The sequence below is a fragment of the Adiantum capillus-veneris genome, chromosome 14 (assembly GCF_014529385.1).
Source record: "Adiantum capillus-veneris isolate H3 chromosome 14, ASM1452938v2, whole genome shotgun sequence".
Taxonomy (NCBI): Eukaryota; Viridiplantae; Streptophyta; class Polypodiopsida; order Polypodiales; family Pteridaceae; genus Adiantum; species Adiantum capillus-veneris.
Window position 1 is genome coordinate 114,927,446 of NC_140944.1, and position 14,796 is coordinate 114,942,241.

The 14,796-nt window shown below is 44.0% G+C and overlaps 1 pseudogene; it reads left to right on the forward strand.

The window, feature by feature from the left end:
- Positions 1-6,786: 6,786 nt before the first annotated feature.
- LOC147442977 (putative histone deacetylase 19 pseudogene) lies at positions 6,787-7,164 on the forward strand (annotated as a pseudogene).
- Positions 7,165-14,796: the final 7,632 nt, after the last annotated feature.

Below are 14,796 nucleotides of genomic sequence, written 5' to 3' on the forward strand. Positions count from 1 at the left end.
TTATTGTAGATACCTCATATTTAAGCAATGGATATGGGAGAGAGGGTTGAAGCCACTCGCGCCTGAGATTGCTGGCGTCGATCTTCTGGATGGTCATAGATTTGAAGACCCTCTGCTCCCACTCCAAGGCTTCCTTCATGGTTTCTCTGAGCTCTTCCTCTATTGCCTTACACAATTTTTTCTCCTCTTCTTGTGTTAGATCCTGTGGCTCTTGAGAGGATCCTGCTATGCTTTCCTCTTGCATGGATGTGTCCACAGGATCTACCACATTTTCGAGGTCGATGCCCTCATTGGCGACTGGCCCTGAACTTTCTGCCTCACCTCCTTGCTGGCCTTTCAACTCCTCAATTTTCCTGAGGAGTGTTTTCTTTTCCGCTTCAGCTTCTTCACCCATAGTCACGAGGAGGTCATTAAGTTCAGCGTTTACTCTTTCCGCCTCCTCGAGCTTTATCTTTATGCTTTCCACTTCTTCTTGCAGGGCTTTTTGGCCCTCCTCCATTCTTGTTTGCATTACTATAGAACCCTCAGCCATCATCAATCTCTGCTTTTTCTCGAGAGTCAGCTCCTTCTGAAGTTCCTGCATTTTCTCTTCATATAGTTGACTCTCGGAAATGATTTGAGTCGAGCTCGTAGCTCTGACTCTAGCAGGTGATGCTCGCAGCCTCTGGATGGTTCGATCTTTGACTTTTAATTGGTCCTTGAGCTCAAGGACTTCATCCAGGCTTGCTTCTTGTTCTATCTCTGCTTTTTCCTTGGCATTCCTCATGGCCTCTACTTCTTTCGATTCTTTGGCCAGCTGTAGTGACAGATTATCTCTTTCTCTTTCGGCATCTCGCAACGACTTACTGAGCTGCTGACACTCTTCTTTAGCTGCTTGTATTCTTTTGCCTGCTTCTTGATTTACTTCTTCCATTGCTTGGCAGTTTTGTAGAGCCGTTGCCAAGCTGGCCTGCAGGTCATCTTCTCTCTCTTTTTGCCTTTGGCTTTGTGCCTGTTGTAGAGAATCTACTTCTTTTTTTATCTGTTCTTCAGTGGCTTTGAGAGTCTTCATTTCTTTCTCTGAAGCCATGGATTGTGCCCTCAATCCGGCTAGCTTTGTCATCACCACTTTGTCATCACCACATCCCAGTCATTGGAGGGTGGGTGCAGGTCTACAGTGTCTGTAGCAATTTCTTTTAGCTCCACTAGCCGGATGCCTTGCATCTGTTCTTTATGCCCTGTCCTCGCCAAGTCGAATGCGACTGTGGCGGCTTCTTCCTTCGTATAGCCTGCAGTTAGCAGGTCCAAAAATGCATAGTAGGCCTCATCTAGTCCTTTTTGCTCAGATTCAGGCTTGGCCTCTTCTTGTTTGTTCTCAGCCTCCTTATCTTCTGGTGGAGGGCTGCTAGGAGGTGGTGAGGGCGGTGGTGATGGCTGTGGGCTGGGTTTAGGGCTATCTGGTAAACCTGCAGCTTTGCCCTTTAAGTCCCTGTCTGCTTTTGTTTTTCATTCTCTTTCTTGGCTTTCTTGTTCATCTAGCAGTTTCTGCCTTATCTGTTCTACTTCCTCCTCTGTGAAAGATACATGGGGAATGTTTTCCGCTGCAACATCAAGAATCTCAAAATTTTTGATGTAATCTTCAAAGCGGTCCCTTTGCACTCTTCTGGATGATCCGGACATAGACTCGAGAGATGGCTTCCAGAGTTTGTTTAAATCACCCTTGAGGGCTCTCTCTTCTCGGAAACTCTCCATCAGCCTCTCTAGTCTTGCTGCTTTTTGTGACGTTGTCTCTTTGGATGGCACTTGAGCAAACTCTTTCTTTCCTTATTTCTGCTCGGGTTGCTCCTCTTCAACTGGCTCTAGCCGTTTTTTCAAACTCGTAGCCACCCTTGGTGCCCTTTGCGGCTCATCTTCCTTGTCTTCTTTTACTCTTAGCCAATCATTCTGAGATGGGGGGTCAGGCCACCTTCCTTTAGCGTGTAGTGCCCCATATACCACCTTGGTGATCAGTTCTCCTGGCACTATGTAGGTTGGCTTTTTGTTGCCCATCTTTACTAAGATGTCATGTATGTATGTCACATAGTTGATTATCTTTGGGGTGCCTTTTGTCATTGCCCAAGTAAACGTTGTGGCAATTGCACTTGGCGGCATCCTGTACTTCTGTGGCCTCTTCGTGCACATGTGGAAGTACTGGTTGTACAACTGGCTCATAACTGCCACCTTTGGGTTGGCAATGTCTTCAAAGGTGTAATTTTCCTTTTTCTCTTTGTACACCTTGACTTCATCCCTTCTTTTTGTTACGCTGTCTCCCTCATTGGAGAGGTCTAGTGCATGGGCTACAACCCGCTTAGTGATTATTATCTTTGTATCTGGTCTACCTTGTAAATCTGCTACCTTGGCCACTCCGTCCTCTTTGATGCTTGTTACAAACTCCCAGACTCTTTTGATGTCCACCCCTACCAGTATTGCTTCGAAGTAGTTGTGGAGGTCAATTTCCTCCAAGTAGCTAGCCATCTTGCTTCGTACAAACTCGTTGAGTTCTCTCGGCAGCATTGGTAGCTCTATGACATTGCCTTCATTGTCCTTGAATACTCCCTGGTAGATCTTTAGGTCATTGGACTCTAATAGATCCTCTTGTATCCAGGTGTTGGTGGGCTTTAGTGTTCCTTCTGGAATGACAAAGGGTTCCACTTCGTCCAGATAATCTTTGATGTTCATTCTTTTCCTCTTTGCCGGTGACTTCGAGGCCGCCATAGATCCTGTTGCACTCAGTAGTCCGATGTTAGCGTTTGTTCCATATTAGCTGCTCAAAAAGTGTATCTTGAGGGTGTTGGGGATCAAAAGTGATTAGAATGGCTTCAAACTTGATATATGGGCTCTTGATGATGAGGTGATTGGATCTGGAATGATAAAACATCCCTTGCATGCCAAAAAGGTCAAATAGACATCCTACGCGTAGGATGTCTAATTCATCATTTTTTCTCCCTGACCACACAGATTGTTTGCTAATGTGTTGTGCAAGTTTCATGGGATTTGAACAAGATTTGGTAGGTCTTTGGCCCATTATTGCCTCTATGCCGTAACTTTGCGTTTTTTTCATGCATATGAGGTCAAACTTGGTCCAAATTTGATGAAACTTGGTGTATGGCTTGTAAATGTCATTCAGAACATGTGCATGATAAAAAATGTTGGAGTTTGTGCCAAAAAGTGCCCTTGAAACATCCTATGCATAGGATGTCTCCTGGTGATTTTTTCAGTGTTGGTGCTCCCAGTGCTTGCCCTTTGCCCCCCTAAGTCCCTTTTGAGCCTAATTTCAACAAAAAAGTCAAATGGATAGAGTATAACTCCCTGTGTGGACTTTAGAGCCTCCGAGCCGTTTTTTGACTTTTAAAGTGCTTTTTGGCGATGAAATTTCTTGATGTTGGTCTCCATAGCTTCCCGATCCCTTGGGGATCCTTGCCGTATGGTTTTTGTCGACTTTGGCTTCACCGGAGCTCCATTTGGCAATTTGTCGCTCTAGAAGCACCCGTGGTTGCGTTTACATACCTTTGATGATTTGTGGTGGTCTACCACCATAGGACTTGGTTGTTGATGGTCTAGGAAAGCCGCTCGTTAAGTTTGGTGGCAAACGGACTTGCGGTTTGGCCTCAAGTGCAATTTGACGCTTTGTGTGTCTGATACCGTTTTTGAAGTTTAGTGCCGCTTCGGGTCACTTTTTGGTCATGCGGGTCATATAGACTTGTCGAGCATGTCGAGATGCTCCTACCCATGAATTTTGGTAGCCTTTGGTCGTCATTTCGCCGATTTCCCATTTGGTGGCCTCTTGCGGGTTTCTGGGAATTAGGGTTTTTCCCGATGGTTTCCTACTGCCTTTGGACATCCAGGACTGGTCTCCTAGACTAGGGTAAGCTGCCGATGAGGTCTTGTTGCTTTCGGGTTAGCCGTTAGGCTGCCGTCTCTACTTGTAGGTCTCTACCGCCCGCTTTGTGTGTGACCCATACGCTAGTTTTCGCGACATAATGACAAACATGCGCGAAAAGCTCAAGGTGGTGAGCCTACCTCTCACGTCTGGAGCTCGTAGGGTAGTCGTGCACGTCGTAGAAGCTGCTGGAAGGTCGATCCGCTCTAGGTGGCAGAAGCTCTCTCCACAAAGTCAATAGTGAGAATGAGCTAAAAATGGGGTGAAAATTTCTTATAATGGAGGTCCCCGAACCACTTTTCATGAAATTTGACACGTGCTCCTATCTTCTTGCGAGATGCGGTCTAGGCTCAAAAATTTCTTGATTTGGACTCCATTTGCTCTGTTTACCAGAAATTTGGCATTTCGGTCAAAACCTGGCCAAAACACGCTTTTCGCTCCAGTCTCATAATTGCACCCCCACTGTACCATAGGTTGTCCTATAGTCACTGATCATCACCATATTTTTTGTTTTTCATTACGACTGTTTTTCATCTGCTTTTTGTATTTTTGAAGTTTTTCTGCCGAAAATTGGCAAAATTAAAAGGAAAATAGCAAATCAAACCCAGAGAATCCCCAAAAATCATAATAAATCACAAACATCACCGAAAGATATTATATACACTCGTATGCAATTTTTATGGTCAGATTTCTCGGTTTTTACCAATATTTTGCCTGAAAAATGGCTATTTCTACTTATATACACACACCTAGGGGCTTGATTTGGCGTTTGGCCCCATATACCTATAGCTTCATGCTGTATAAGGGCATATGTACATGGGTTACTCCAGAAAATTTCGCAATCAAACAACACCCTTAAAATAGGCAAAAATCATGTCCTTTTTTGTTGTTTCTAGAATTCCTCCCCCCCTCCTAGCCGGAGTCCTCCCGGACGACAAGGTATCGCCTCGGGGTATGTGCCATGCATAGTTTGAAACAGTTGTGCTAATGCCTGGCCTATTAATGTGGCCCTACTTTATGCATACTCGATCAATGCATGTAAAAATTTATGTTGTGCAAGAGAAGGGAATAAGCAAGTTGCTTATTGGCATTCTTCGTTGAGGTTTCCTGCTTTCTTTGCAAGTAACAGCTGTAACTCTACTGCTCTCTGTTTAATTGTCTTTTTTGCAAAAGGCAATTGCTTTGCCGACACTGTTGATGGAGTCGTAGCTGTTTCTAAGGATAGAATTGGCTGGGCCTTAATGGCAATGGGCCGTATTGCCTTTGCTTGCCATTGGTATTTTTTTGGTGCCTATTTTTGTAGATTGTTTGGCACTTTCTTGTTTGCCACAGGTTTGTTTTTTATTGGCATCCACATATGTCGGTTTTCCTTTTTGAAATGCAGCTGTCTGCTTTCCGTTGGTGCTTGTACTGAAGGGAGTTCCTTTTGCTTTTGCTTTGGTATCCAAATGTGAGTGACATTTGGGTTATGGCTAAGCATTTTCTTTGGGATCCATATCTGTTTTATGCCCTTGGTTTGTGGTTGAACCATCTGCTTTGTTGGAATTTTGTTGTTGCATTGTTCTTTGTCTGCCATGGCATTTCTATCCTTCCGCATCCATATTTGTTTACCTTGTTTTGGTAGCCTAGTTCTTTGCATTGCGGATGGTGACTTCATCTGTCTGTAAGTAGCACAGTTGGCTTTTACCTGATTATTGTTCTCGGGTATCATGTTTTTCTTGAATGGCATTTGTGCTTTTGGCTTTGTTTCCAGTGATTGCATGGCTTGCAGTTGATCATGCTTGTATTGCTGAGCAAAATCTATCACCTGTTGTTCATGTTCATGTTGAATTTTGACTGCCTTTGCTTTCCAATCTATTTGCACATTGTACTCTTTTTGCCAAGGTTGCCCCAACATCATTGGGTGTTGTGTGCTTTCTTCTGTCACCACATAGAATTTGTGTGGGTAAATATATTGATGTATATGTACATGCAATATAGTTGATCCCAATGTTTTTAACGGGTGTGATGTGCTACTTTCCAGCACTTGAGGAGTAGGATGAAGTTGACCTGCGACTTTGAGTTGTTGGTATAATCCGTTAGAGATCAAATTTGCTTGAGCACCCGAATCAAGCAATGCTGTTGATTCAACTTGATTACTGCCCACTTTGACCGCAATTATTGGCTCCACTGTTTCCTCCTCCAACTTCGTCAGCCGAATGGCATTGATTCTCAATGGTGATCCACTTTGTTGTTGTTGTCGCAGAAGCCTTCTTTTTACAATGCGTTCTTGTGCTTCGGCTTGAGCTTCTTCTCGTACTCTCTGTTTTTCCTTCTTTTTTGTTTTCTTTGATGAATTTGTTGGAGCATCTCCTGTGTGATTGGTAGATGATACCTCCTCAGTCGACATCCACTAATCCAGTTTGGCATTTCTTCACCTGCTAATGCAGCAAGCTTGACAGATCCACTTTGTCATAGCTCACTAATCACAAATGGTCCCATCCCTCGCTTTTTAAGTTTCTTGGCATGTTGCTTCAAGGTATAAACAAGTACGTAATCACCTGTTTTGAACTCTTTGGTACGCACATGTTTGTCAAAAAAATCTTTTTGTCTTCTCTTTTTAGCATAGATTGAAGCGACAGCTCGTAAGCGTAGTTCATCTAGCTTTTCAAGATCATCAATTCTGGAAGAGAGCTCATGCCCTGTCCATTCTAAGCTTTTTGCTACTCGTAGAATTGGAATTAAAAGCTCTATGTGTAGTATAGCATTTAGGCCAAACACGTTGGAAAGCTTGCAATGGTCGTCATTTGGCGTGGAAATGGTTTTTTATATCATAACTTGGAATCTGAAGTTATTAATGCAGTCAAAAGTTTCTGAAGTAAAGATTATGCTATGGGCTTGATTGGAAGATGGAAATGTGGAAGCCTCTTCATAGGGATAGAGTGATGATGGTATCATTTCATAAATTTGGGGACTACTTTCCTGGTACAGGAGATCTCAAGGACATTGGCCAGAACAGTGGGAAGCATTACTCCTTGAATGTGCCCCTTAAAGATGGAATAGATGATGAGACTTACCAATTCCTTTTCAAGCCTATTATATCCAAAGTAATGGAGGTGTTTCAGCCTGGTGCAGTGGTGCTGCAATATGGAGCGGACTCACTTTTAGGTGATAGGCTTAAATGTTTTAACTTTTCTATCAAGGGCCATGCAAAATGTGTTCGTATCATGTGTTCATTTAATGTTGCATTGCTTTTACTGGGAGGGGTGGTTATACCATCCGTGTGAATGGTCGCTTGGAAAGAATGAAGCTTAAAATCAAGCAAGCAATAAAAAGCGATCAGTAAGATAATTAAGGAGGAAGCCGGCGGGCTTTTGGGGAATTGTTGTTGGTAACGTTATCCGAAAAGGGGCTCACAAAAAGTACGAGAGGGAGAGAAGAAAAGCTGACGAGCGCTTGAAGAGGAGACCGAGACGAGCATCTAAGGGCATCAAGGGCCGCGTGATTACAGAGGAGCCGAGCGCGAGCAGGGAAAAGTATGTGAAGGGGACACTAGTGAGGTGACCATCTGCAGAGAAACAACGAGTCATAAAGCAGAAGAAGGGAGAGCGTGGGCCTGGCCTAAATTTTGGACTCTCTGCTGACGTGGCAGGGAGTCACGTGTACCAGTAACCGACAGTGCGTACCTTTTTAAAAGGGTTAAAGAAGCCCCCCCCCCCCCCTCCCCCGGGGGTTTAAACATCATTGATGTTTGAACTCACGCAATTGACAATCGTGGTCTATACCCTAGTGGTTTGACTCATGATTCTCTTCGTGGGCGCTTGGGCTCAATACCCGCTAGGAATAAACCAATATGTTTAATCAATTTTGGTGATTGAACATATCGCCCTTTATGCAAATGCAAGGCCTTGCGAAAAAATCAAGTGCCGAGAAGTGACCTGTTGGACCGGCTTAGTAGGTAAACATGAACGCCACATGGACGACTCTCAAGGGTGCCACATCCTTGAGAGTCCGTTATTTAGAGAGAGCCGACCTGTAGGCAATGGAGGAGTGCAGGTCGGCAAGTGAAGGCATGTAGGGACTGCAGGTTTTGGTCATCCATCATCAAGGGCCTGAAGTGCAATTGGCATTATTGTGGATCTTTTGGAGTCCATGCCCATGCCAGCAGGGGCTAGTGGTATTGTGAATGTTTTGTTTTGTTTCTTCTGATACCCGAATTCTAAAGATATTCTTTTGTCCATAAGATTCCCAAGATGACGAGAGAACGCGTCAATTGCAGCGAAGAGTCGAGAGAAGCAGTACGAGGAGAAGGAGAGCCAATAAGGGCGGTACAGAGCCGCAAAGGAGGGAAGCAGGGGAGCCAGTAAAGGGTGGTACAGAGCCACAAAGAAAGGAATCCCTCTCTCTCTCTCTCTCTCTCTCTCTCTCTCTCTCTATCTCTATCTCTCTCTCCCTCTTCATTATCAAGAAGCTAAAGAAGTTATCAGTGCCATTAACATTCTAGTTTTGTAACTAAATTCCATCTTAGTTATGTATTATCAAGTTGAAATTCTGCATATATCAGTTATAAGCTTTCAGAGTGAATTTTATGTCCTTTTTTTTGGTGTTATGCATCTCTCTCTCTCACGGTTTTCCATAGCCAACAGCTTGGTGCTGACCCGGCTCACTAACCGCAAAAAATTATGCCCGACAGCATTGTTCTTCTTGTGTTGCATAGTAGTTGATCGCATCTTCCTGTCTAAGTAAAGCCTTTCTAGATCCAAGATGTGGTTGTGGAGATGGGCAATTGGACGCTCTAACTTACTATCCATGATTCTCAAGCTAGTTATCTGTACTCGATGGGTAGAATGGCCTCTTTTCCATATACCAGATGGAAAGGGATGAAACCTAGTCATGTTCAAAATGTCGTGCAGTAGGCCCAAAGAGCGGCCATGAGATGCTTATCTCAATCACTTGTGTGGTTATTCACCTGCTTTGTGATGGTCTTACAGATCATGCCATTCACCTTTTCCACTAGACCATTGCACTGTGGATAGTATGGAGTGGACTATCGATGTGTGATGCATAGCTTTTTTATCAATTTGCCCACCAAGTTGCCTCTGTAACCTGGCCCTCGCTCCAGAGGTGTGCCAAAGAGGCAACAGATATGCCGGTGGTGATTGCTGCTTTTGCCCATCGAGTCATGTAGTCTACACCAAGTAGAATGTACAGTTTACCCGACTGGGCCCTTGGTAAAGGAAAAATTGCATCTATCTCCCACTTCTCAAATGGACCATATGAGATGATAGGAGTTTGTGGCTCGTAGGTTAGTGTTTGATCACTGAATACTTGACAAGATCTGCATGTTTTACACCAATGATGTACATCCCTATTCAGAATAGGCCAAGAGAATCTTGCCTATAGAATCTTCCTACTAGTAATATATAAAGCAAAGTGGCCGCCACAAACACCATCATGGCAACTTGAGATTAACTCCGTGATTTCACTAGAGATTGGCACTCGCCTTAGGATCTGGTCTTTGCCCTTGCAGTACAAGGTGTTGTTTATAAGGTGGTATCTTGTTGCCTTTTGGACAATCCATTGTTTCTGGCCCTTGGTATACCCTTCAGGACATTCTCTTGTATCTAAGAAGCTGATGATATCAGGCATAGCATCGCTACCCTGAAAGAGGGGTAGCTTCAATTTGATTGCTCATATGGGAACATATTGTATTCTTTCTGTAGCTAGAGCATCTGCTTCTTGATTTTCTACCCTAGGGACATGAAATAACTGCACCGCTTCAAACTTTCTGAGAAGATCCTTAACTTGGCGTAATTTGCCAAGAAAAACCCGATTTTTACAAACCCAAGTGCCATTTATCTGCTTAATCAAGAGCATGGCATCGCCAAACACATTTAGGCACTGAACATCTTTTAAAACACATTGTTCTAATCCAAGAATTAGGTCCACGTACTCTTCTTCATTGTTGGAGTGGGACTGTAGCAGCTGCCCAATAGAGAAGACCTTCTCCTTTTGCTCATTGAAAATGACGAGGCCGGCTGTATCCTGATCCACTGTTCTTTTGTAAGCTCCATCAAAGAAAAGAGAGTAAGCTTCTTCTAGCTTAGGAACTTCTACCAAGTGTCACTCTTTTGCCTCCTATGTTGACCTTTAGCTTCTTCTCATAATGATAATGAGTAAGATTACCTGCTAGACTAGCTCTGGTGGAGTTTTTCACTTGCATAGTGTAATTGTAATCTAACAAGCCATTTGGAGATTCTAGATGAGACGTCCATGTGTTGCATCACATACGGAAAGACTTCTTCCATTTCTAGAATTACAAAGGGTCTAGGAAATAGTTACGAGCTGAACTTTGTAGTGGCAAACATCAATGCAAGCACCATGTGCTCTACCGTGGTAAATCCTTTTTCTGATGGGGTCATGACACGACTAGAGAAATAGATAAGACGCATGAAAGAGGTTTGGGGGTCCTTCTGCATTAGTACGTCTCCAAGTTTATCACTTCCTACACTGGGGTTAACATAAAATGGCTCGTCTCATCTAGGGAGTGAGGCCCGGATCTGTTTCGCTTCGCCAAACTATTGCTCATTTTCTTCACTCCATAGGAAGACATCTCTATGGGTGACTTGTTGTAAAGGGAGAACCGCTTGATAGAGCAAGTGAAGGAACCTACTCAAATACCTTACCTTTTGAAGGAAAGAGACCAATTGCTTAGCTATTTTGGGTGATGATAAAGACACTAAAGCTTGAACCTTGCTTGGGTCAGCCTCAATTCCTTTGGCTGAAATTACATGGCCGAAGAGTGACCTTGATTTCACCAATGTGACACTCATCTACATTAAGCTGGACACCCAAGGTTTGCAACCTAGCCTCGCCATCATAAACCTTGCTTAAATGGAGGAAGCGAGAGCTGTGGATGCAGAAATCATCTATGAAAACTTGTATTGACTTACCAAAGTATGGCTCGAAGACAAAAGTTACATAGCGTTGGAATGTGGCCAGAGCGTTGGTGAGGTCAAAAGGCATTACCTTGTAAGGAAAACATCCCCATGGTGTTATGGAAGTTGTATTTTTTTGGTCTTCTTCTGCAATGATAATTTGGAAGTAGCCTAAGTAGCCATCACATACACTGTAGCACTCATGACCTGCTACTTCATTGAGAATCTTGTCTTGGAATGGGAGGGGAAAATGATCCCTCTTTGCTGCTTCATTGAGAGGTTTGTAGTCTACACAAACAAGCCACTTACCGTTCTTCTTCGGCGTGACCACCAATGGAGAGACCCACTCTAAGTCTTCGATGGGGTAAACGAAATATGTTTGTAGCAAATTCCTTACCTCTTTGAGCACTGCCTCTTGCTGAACTACCCCAAGCCTTTTGAGCTTTTGCACTATAGACTTACTTCCTTCCTTGAGTCTTATGTGGTGTTGCACCACTGTAATGCATGTGATCTTGTCATAACCATCAATGAAAAGTGTGGTGAAGTTACCCAGCATGGAGATATATTATTTTCTCTCTTCACTAGCTAACTCATGGGAGAGCATCTGATGTAACTTACTTGTATCGACCAAGGGTTGTGTACCTGATGGTCCCTCTTGGTTCTCTGGTGGTGCTTTAGATTGTGTCTATCTCTTTGGATCTTTGAGGATGACTCCCATCACTTCGATGATACTGTTGCTCTCTTTAGTTGTTGTCGTCTCTTCTCTCGAGGTGGTCGAAGAGTCATTGGTGAATTCATCTTCATCTTCCGATGCCTCCAAGACCATTTTGTGTTTCTTACCAGTCTTTGTGTCGTAGAATATGGGCTTTCCTTTAGCATCCTTCAACTGGATCATTCCGGTACTCCAACCCTGCTTAGCCTCCATAGCCATGAGCCATGGTCTTCCGAGAATGATAGGGTAGCCCTCCCTTTGTGTGGCATAACAAAAATATCTACCTCCACTTCAGTGTTAAATGCCTTCACTTTGACTGCATTCACAACGTACTTCATTTTGATGTTCTTTGTGATTTTAGCTCAGCAGGGTGCTGGCCTACTTACCTCTAGGCCTAGAAGGTGCATCATTTTTTCACTCATGACACATATTTGTGCCCCACTATCTATGTAGATGCTTGAGATGGCCCCAGCTATCCTTGGTCTTCACTTTCTAGTACTTTCCATCTTCATCCATTGTCTCCTCATCCTTGGTGCAAGATGGAGTAACTAGGGCCAGGTTATTTCTGGACCCTCCATTAAAACATCTTGAACTAGGTCATATGTTTAGTATACTCACACAACAAAAAATCCACGATGTCGATCTTTCACTGAGGCTTAGATGAATGCTTGCTGGAGTCTTCTTTTCCTTTCATATTTTCCTCCCTTTGAGAGGCCTCTTCGTACCTAACATGCTTCACTCCCATGGCATCCACTTCTTCTACTTTTCCTTTTCCTTTGTCCTTCTCTTTAATGCACTATTCTACCTTCGCCTTTTCTTTAGCTTCAAGACTGATGACACTCACTGCTTGGTTTCCAGCAGGTGGTGGAGGTAGCAGTGGAATGAGAGGTTGTGGTGGTGGTGGTGGTTGTACGAGCGGTGGAAGGATTTGGACCGTTGGAATCGGCTCTCATTGCCTGGGCGGTGGTGGCCTCGCCCTTGGTGGAGAGGTCTAATTCTGCCTTAATCCTCTATTGAAGTTCTGCCTTCTTGGATGAGAACAGTAGTACATGCCATGGCCATCCGTTCCACAGTTCTTAACAATGGTAGTCATGGATTTGTCTTCGCTGACCTCTTTCTTGCTTTGGATTTTTGGTAGGTGCATGCCCTTGTTGCACTAGACGTACTGAAAGATTCTCTAACTGGTTGGTGATTCGGTTGAGCAGGTCTTGTTGATCCTCAACCGGTTCCTGTGGTTGATTCCTTTGGACGGCTACTATAGGTGTGGCTAGGTGTGGTTGGACCCTTCCCTGTTCCTCTTCCTTCGTAGTTCTAGCTTGTAGATGCAATTTCTTATCTTTAAGGTGGGCTACTTCAACTGCTACCTCATATGTAGCAGGAAACCTTCCCTTCACCTTCTCTTTAAGAATTGGCTATAAACCAGCCACAAATCGGTCTTTCTTTAGGAAATTGGATCCCCCTTCGGCCTCCCTCATCGATACAAGCCATTGTCCCCATATATCCACAAACTTCAATCCGTATGTTGCATATTCAGTCATACTGCCTTGCTTTAACTCCATCATAAATTACCACAATTTCTCTGATGTGGTGCCTTCTCCAAAGCGCCTTAGAAATGCTGCTCTTAGCAGGTCTCATCTCTCCTTGTTGACTTGCACCAAGGCGTTGTAGCTTGATCTTGCTTCCACTTTCATTAACAGTGAAAAAATACGTAAACACAAAGCATCGTCATCCCGTCCAGGGACGATGCATGCTATTTCAAGATTATCTAATAAATCCTCCCACCTTATTCGTGAAGTTCCGGAAGGAAACATTTGCCATTGCAACACACGATTTTCAAATTCTTTTTTTTTTTAAAAACACAAGTGACTTAGCGGCTTATAGTGGCTTTCTTACAAGGTTGGGTGGATAGATCAAAACAGGATGCAAATTGAAACGTTAAACGAGTGATGGTAATCCAACACAAGGAGGATAATATGGGTTTGGGGAGCCAAGGATCTCTCTTAGCACCACAACACCAAGCAGATACACAATCTTCTGCTGATAGAAGATCTTCCTATCTACATATATATGTACGTGCATGTATTGCAGAAACCTAAATGGAAAAGCGGTTGGTCCGTTATCCATGATGCACAGAGTGTAGAGTACTCACTTATACCCTTACTATGCCGGTGTTGACAAGTCGAAACATCCACAGGAGGTCATCACCCTTCATAGGCTCCACCTTCCCTTCATTTGTCAGCACGTATGGAGTGATGGCGACGTGTTTGACCACTCCTAGCCTTTTAGCTAGCAATAGTTGCAAGTGGTTACCGTAATCGGCTCGTTGCATGCATTCCAGACCATTTAATTGTAGTTCATCTTTGGCCCATTGGGTTTCACCCGTGGTAGACAGTTTCTTCAGGATGAGTTGTAAGGGGAGAGGAGGAAGGCCCTCTACCCGCCCTCCAAAACAACTAGGATAGTATCCAAAAACCACTCCTCTCTAGGACATGGGAACCTCCTTATCACCTCCTTTTCGAGGTTGTCAAAGTGAACTGGCATCACTCGCATGCGCGCTACAAATCGATAGGCAATCTTCCGCTGCTTTGCTTCAGATGACCTTCTTTTTGGCAGCCTAGGCACAATTCTGCTTTTTGAACTTGAAGCACCCGTGTCGCCATGTGTTTTTCCTTCCTTGGGGGTCATGTGATTTAGGATTGGCCTAGCCCTCCTTTTTCTTTGGCACGAGCAGCCCCTTTGGGCCACTTAGGAGCAGAGGCTACAATTTTGGTTTTAGATTCCTTGGGGAAGAGAGTTCTCACTAACCTCTTTCATTCCTTAATATAAATGATTTCTTCACGGTGGACATCAATGTAGAGGATTTTTGCTTCTCCTTTACTTCCGTGTTGATGGCACTCATTGATGGAGTGCGGTGGGCAACGGTAATGAGAGAAACCTGCTCCCTCCCTCTAGTGGCTCTTGATTTATGGTTAGAATAAGAGTTATGAGAACTTGCTTCCTGGATGTTGACAACGATGTATTCCAGAAGCAGCACTTCAATGAAGGTTGTCAGTGCTTCTTCAATTTCTTCCTCGTCCATTCTCCAATTAGAAAATTTCCGCAGCCACTTATCCATGGTTGACGACGTGTATCATTGTCAATGTTGTAAACTGAAGGGCTCCAAGAAGCCCTCCTCATTCGGGGCACCAAATAACAAGCACAAGTGCAAAACGAACCCTAGCGGCCTCTATGCCAGGACCATGCACACCAAAATCGTCACGGGGAGTGAA